At 34.3% G+C, this 6,414-nt stretch overlaps 1 protein-coding gene across 3 annotated transcripts in view; it reads right to left on the bottom strand.

Annotated features, from left to right (window-relative positions):
* The window catches only part of LOC110028656 (uncharacterized GPI-anchored protein At1g61900), a 38,102-nt gene that overhangs the window by 31,026 nt on the left and 662 nt on the right, over positions 1–6,414 (bottom strand). The window lies entirely within an intron of this gene.

Below are 6,414 nucleotides of genomic sequence, written 5' to 3'. Positions count from 1 at the left end.
ACACATATATATACTGTGTGTGTGTGTGTATCTATATATAGGGAAACCCGTAGGTAATTTTCTCACTCCAAAAATTGATTACAAAAGGGGGCAAGTAGAACCCTCTACCAAAATAAAACAAGACAATTCACTCTTAAGGTTCCACACCTAGAGTACAACTTCCCTCAAAAAATTCCTCCAAAATACAAATATACCAAAAAAAAAACTCCAAAAATATTAATAAACTAATAATTCCACCAATACAGCCAAGACCTTAAACTATGCATGAAACCTATGCAAACATATGATTTCTACCCCTATTTATGGATATTACAAACAGTGTATACAACCCTATGACACAAATCACCAACCAGCAACTTACTGACAGCAGGAGGTGGGTTACCCACAGTTACATCTTCCTTACTTATACCCTGCTTTGCCAGCCAATTTGTAAGTGAGTTACCCCCCCTAGGGGTGAAGCTCCAAATCATCATTTTATCTATAATCACTTTCAGAATCCTTCTAACAAAAATAATTAAGTTCCAAGAGGGAGTTTTCTATAAATTAAAATATAAAATTAGTTCAATACAATAAAATTATATATGTAGAACATGGCACTTGAGAGAGGTAGAAATTCTAATAGCCATACAAATAGCCGATAATTTCACTTCCAAAGGAGTAAAAGCAATAACAAAAGCAGCAAAAAATAAATACATTTCCCATTACTATTTTAAAATACCCCACCAACCCCTGTAGCATGTGATACCCATCTATCATCGGTGTTCACTACAAAGGGCCCATTGGTTTCCTCCATCGCACCAACAACACTTTCCTTGATAACATATTGGGCAAACAACTTTTTTACATGTTGATTATAATGACTCAAACCAGAGAAATAAGACATTTTATAATCTCCATAATTAAGAACTTTATAAATATAAGCTACAACATTAGCACTCACCCCTACTTCTAACAACCCTTCTCCTTGATGCTTGGTTGAGTTCCTTTTCATCTAAAGGAACCAACACACAATGTAAGACAATGTATTCAGTAAATGTTTTGATTGCTGATGCACGATTTTTGTGCGTTATTAATGCTTTTCAACACCACAACACATAAGACAACTATACTAAAAAATATGCAGATCAATCACAATAAAATTTACTTCAGTATAATTTTCTCTTTTAAATTATTTAAATTTGTCACTCATAGTGAATTAAGGTGTACTTTCAATTTCAAATCGTCACTAGGTTGCAAACGCAAGTATACATATCACTAAAATAATAAAGAGCTCTATTGGGGTCCTAAGCATCGATTCCACAACGAGGTGAAAATTCTTATGGTAATCAGATAACACAAAAGCATAATATTCAAACTATAAAAAATCATGAAAGGAAATAAATCAAAATTGGTTTAATGTTGCTAATGGAACTAAGTTTTCTATACTAATCTCTAAACTTCAAAGTTAAATTTACTAAAACTAAACTAAGTTTTACGATGAAGAGTTCAAGTTTAAGAAAGTATCCTTCCCCTTACAATGAGAATATAGTCAGTGAATTATCAAATCGAAGAAAACTGTATTGCGCCAAATAGGAGCTTATTACAATTTCTCCTTTAGGTTCGTGTCAGCTCTAAATTCAGCTTAGTTACTTCTGTAACTGATGAAACTATGATATCGTGAGCAGCAACAACTACAACTGATTTTAATCGTCCACAGTCAATTATTTGTTTCCATTTTATTGGCTTTGCCTTTTCTTCGGTAGTATTCTATTGTGGAGATCGGAACTCCAATACAGGTGGTTTCCCTTCTGCTTCTTCTTGGTTAACAATAGACAATAGTGGTCCATTGTATAACAATTCCAGTTCCATCAAATCAAAATTAAAATGGATTTTTCAATCCTTGTTTCACGCATCGTCGGTCCAGAGCCAAACACACAACTACGAAAAGTGAAAAGAAGCCTGTTGTTTGACATTTCTCCTGCAAGTTATATGGTAATGTAAATATGTCAGACTTGATTTTAATTTAGTTTGTTAATGTAAAATTAAAAGATTTTATTTTATCATCATCATTTTTTTTATTTGAAGAAGTCATGCTCACGAGCACTCACTTAATGAGCAAAAAGGAAGTCTAAAAAGACAAAAGTCTTAGTTCTGCTATTGAAACAAACTTGAATTCATTTTTGTTTTTTTATTATTTTCCCAGTTTACAAACAAGTCATTTTTATGTTGTGTAATATTTTTTCAAATATCACCCATTGATTAGGGGTATGTTTCTTTCTCCTTGGCAATTGACCAGCTGATAAGTTCCTCTCGACTATGTCTTTTTCAACAATATGCGGACCCTCCCATATTAATTCAAATTTCCCATTTATTTTCCAGTGAACGAGGATAGGACTACGGAGTACCAAAACCAAATCCCTAATTTGAAATTTTCTCGGATGAACCACTTTATCGTGGCCCCGTATCATTTTTTCCTGGTATGGCTCCAGATTTTGCTGAGCTTGTATGTGCTTGCCTTCTAAACTTTCGATTTTTTTGAGTCGTAACTTTGCATTATTTTCTTTTATTATTATTTTTTTTTGCAAATACGATCATGAGAGAAGGGAGTTTTACTTCCAATTGGAAGCACGTCCTCGGACCCATACACTAGAGCAAACGGTGTTGATCGTGTTAGTGTGTGGTGTGTGGTACGATAAGCCCATAGAGTTTCTGCTAACCATTCATGCCATTATCTTCGACTGCTAGTTAATGTCTTTTCAAATTTTGAACAAGTTTCTTGTTCAAAGCTTCAGCCAAACAATTTGCTTTGGTGTAATAAATTGTTGACTACCTCCAATCTATCCCGTGTCTTTGGATGAAGATATTTATTTTTGTGTTTTTGAAGGCCATTCCATTATTTGAGATGTCGCTTCGAGGAACTCCAAATCTATAAATAATTTGTGTTTTAAGGAAGTGAAGGACCTAATCTACTTTGACTTCTCCAAGTGGCAGTGCTTCTGTCCATTTGGAGAAGTAATCTGTAGCGGCTAAAATAAACTGATGACCTTTAGATGATGGAGGGTCTATAGGGCTCACTATATGTGTGCCCTAACATTCAAACAACCAAGATGAAATTGTTGAATGTAACGCGTTTGGAGGTTGATGTAAGAACACTCCATGCACCTGATATTGATGCCATTTCTTTGCAGTTTTAAGGAAGTTGACCATCATTGTTGACCAATAATATCCCATTCTTTTTTTTCATCTTCATTTTGGTCTTGACTGGAGTGCAACACAAAACCCTGAATGAAATTCTTTAATAATGTCTTAAGCTTCATATTGGTTTAAACATCTTAACCACATCTGATCAAAGGATTTCCAATAAAGAGCATCATTCACAAGAGAATAGGATAATGGTCACTGTTTAATTTGAGTTACAATAAAACTATTTTATGATAATTTTTTGGTTTGTAGACATTCAATAATTAGTTTTCTCCAATCATCTTCTTCTTTGTGAACGAGTGTCACCATTGTGTCTTCACAAATTTTGTAGAGATTATCGATGTCGATTTAAGAGGAACTTGTCGTCCTTATATGGAAATTGGAAAGTCTTCCTCTTCCGAACAAGCAAACTCTTTTGCAAGTTTGGCTAAAGCATCTGCTAAAGAGTTGTTTCATCTCAGTACTAGGAGACACGTTACATTTGAAATTTCATCTAGTAATTTCAAATTATAATGAAATTATTGCATAAGTCGTGGTTTCAAAGTCTGTACTTTCCAGTGATTTGATTGATAATCAGCAGAGAGTCTCTGTAGATGTCAATATTTTTTATTTCCATTAATATTGTGAACTCTAAGCTGGTCAGGAGTGCCTCATATTCATCTTCATTGTCTGTACATGGTTCAGTAAAGTGGTAAGAAAATGGCATCATTGCTTTATCTGGATTGATGAAAATCAATCCTACTCCTGCCTTACCAGTTATGGTTGTTTGTATGTCCTTGTCCTTACGAGCAGATGAACCTCCATCAAAATATAATTTCCATCGTTGAATATTAGAACTTTTAAGTTCCAAAATTTGCTCATTGGGCAATTCATCATCAAGAGAAGACTCGGTCAGTATGGGGTGTGCTGCTAAGAAGTCTGCCAAAATTTGTCATTTAATGGCGCGTAATGGTACAAATGTTATATCGAATTAAAATAATATCATTGCCCATTTTGCTAATCTTCAACAAAGTGTTGGTGTAGTCATGAGATATTGTAAAGGATTAACCCTTGAGATAAGAGTTACCTTATGAGAGAGCATGCAAAGTCGTAACTTTTGAACTGCAAAGATCCAAGCTAAAGAATGCTTCTCAATTACAGGTTATTTTATTTCGGTTGGGAGCAAACTATGTCTTAAGTAGTATAATGCATTTTCTTTACCCTCATAATTGACTTGAGATAGCAAGGCTCCGAGAGAATTCTCTACTGCCGCACTGTAGAGAATTAGAGGTCTTCCTGAAACCGATGCCACTAAAACAGGAGGTATTGTGGAATATTGTTTGATGTTTTCAAAAGTGTTTTGACATTTTTTATCCCAAACAAACTTGACATCTTTTTTGGTTAAGGCGGTGAGAGGTTGACATCAACCTGATACATTGGAAATAAAAACATCTTATATATGCTAATTTTCCTTGAAAAAATCATAATTGGGTCAGATTTTTCGGATGAGGCATGTTTAAAATGGCCTCAATTTTAAGGGGGTCAACTTTGATCCCACGGTGTCGAATAATAAACCCTAAAAACTTCCTCGAGGTGACACCAAAAGCGCACTTTAGAGGATTCATTTTAAGATTAAATCGTCGTAACGTTCAAAGACATTTCTCAAATCACACACATGGTCATCTTTTTGTTTATTATTAACAACTAAGTCATCTATGTAGCACTTAACTTGATTGTGGATAAGTTTGTCAAAAATTCGTGTCATAGTTCACTGGTATGTGGCACCAGTATTCTTTAGTTTGAATGTCATTGCCTTATAGTGGTATATCCCGATGGGTGTTCTGAAAGTTGTATTTGATTCATCTTCTAGACACAATTTTGATTTGGTTGTAACATGACGATCCATTCATAAAGAAGAATATTGCATGTGTAGATGCTATATCTACCATTAACTCTGGAATTGGTAGAGGAAATTCGTCTTTTAGACAAGTCTTTTTTAGATCTCTGAAATCTACACAGACTCAAATTTGGCCATTATTTTTTCACTAACACTACATTGGCCGGCTAGATTGGGTATTTTTTCTCTCGGACAAAGCCGACATCAATTAATTTCTTAACCTCGGCAATGACTTGTTCAATTTCAACACACATCCTTCTTGGAGCTCGTTTAACTGGGATCGCAGTTTGGTTTATCCCGAGTTTATGAACTACAACTTCTGAAGCGAGTCTGGGCACTTCATCATAACTCCAAGCAAAACAGTCTTTGTTTGCTCTTAGCAGATGAATAATTTCTTTCTCTTCAATGTCGTTAATGAATAAACTAATTTAAGGTGGTTTGGGATCAATTCCAGCTCCCAAGTTTTTTTCTTTCATTTTATCCACTGTTGATTTAATTTCTTCTTCAAATTCTGGGCATGAATCTTCAAATGAAAATGCAGATGTTTGCTCAGAATCAGATCCTGTGATGACAAACAGGCAAAATTCTATATCGTCTAGAGGTTCTAGCATACCGAACCCAATACCTTTTTTTAGAGTTAGGATTTCATTTTCTATTATTTCACAATTGTTCAAAAAGGTAAGATTGGTTTAATGACCAATGTTTAGGCATCAAAACATTTTGATTCAGTTTTTTTAATATACGAAAAATAAAGTTCAACAGAGAGTTCCATTAAATTAAAGAGACTTTAACTGTCTAGTTTTACATTTGTCTTGGAACTAGAAGAAACAGAACCAAATCGTAACTTAATAGGCTTTCTGTTTTCACCATGTAATTCTTTGACCACTAAACTTTAAATCTTAGATGGAGAGATTAGATTTAGGATCATAAAATGTACATAGTGATTAATTTGCTCATACATAGACTCAAATTATTTTTCTTTGTTCTCCTCTTTAAGAGATTTTAAATTGTGGCTCCTTTTGAATCACCAATGTTGTCTTCTCCATCTCTTTTTCTTCTTTAGAGTTAGAGTCCAAACAAATATTGATTTTAAAAGGCTTTCTCATTTTGATTATTGGGTTTTCTCTCTCTCGCCCTTGTCCCTGGCCTTGCCCTTGGATGCGAGTTTGATGAGAGTTCTTACTCCTTACTTGTGTGAGAGCAAAGTATGTATGATTTTTCTTTTCCTTTTTATGGGTTTCTTCATTCATTTTCTCTTCCTTATCTTTTTCTTCAACATTTATCACTGCATCTCTGGAGAATATCTCTTTCTTTATCAGGGCGTAATACACATCGTCTTCATGCATAACAATTTCATG

This window comes from Phalaenopsis equestris, unplaced genomic scaffold (assembly GCF_001263595.1).
Source record: "Phalaenopsis equestris unplaced genomic scaffold, ASM126359v1 Scaffold000519, whole genome shotgun sequence".
Classification (NCBI taxonomy): Eukaryota; Viridiplantae; Streptophyta; class Magnoliopsida; order Asparagales; family Orchidaceae; genus Phalaenopsis; species Phalaenopsis equestris.
This window is presented reverse-complemented; position numbering and strand designations above follow the sequence as displayed.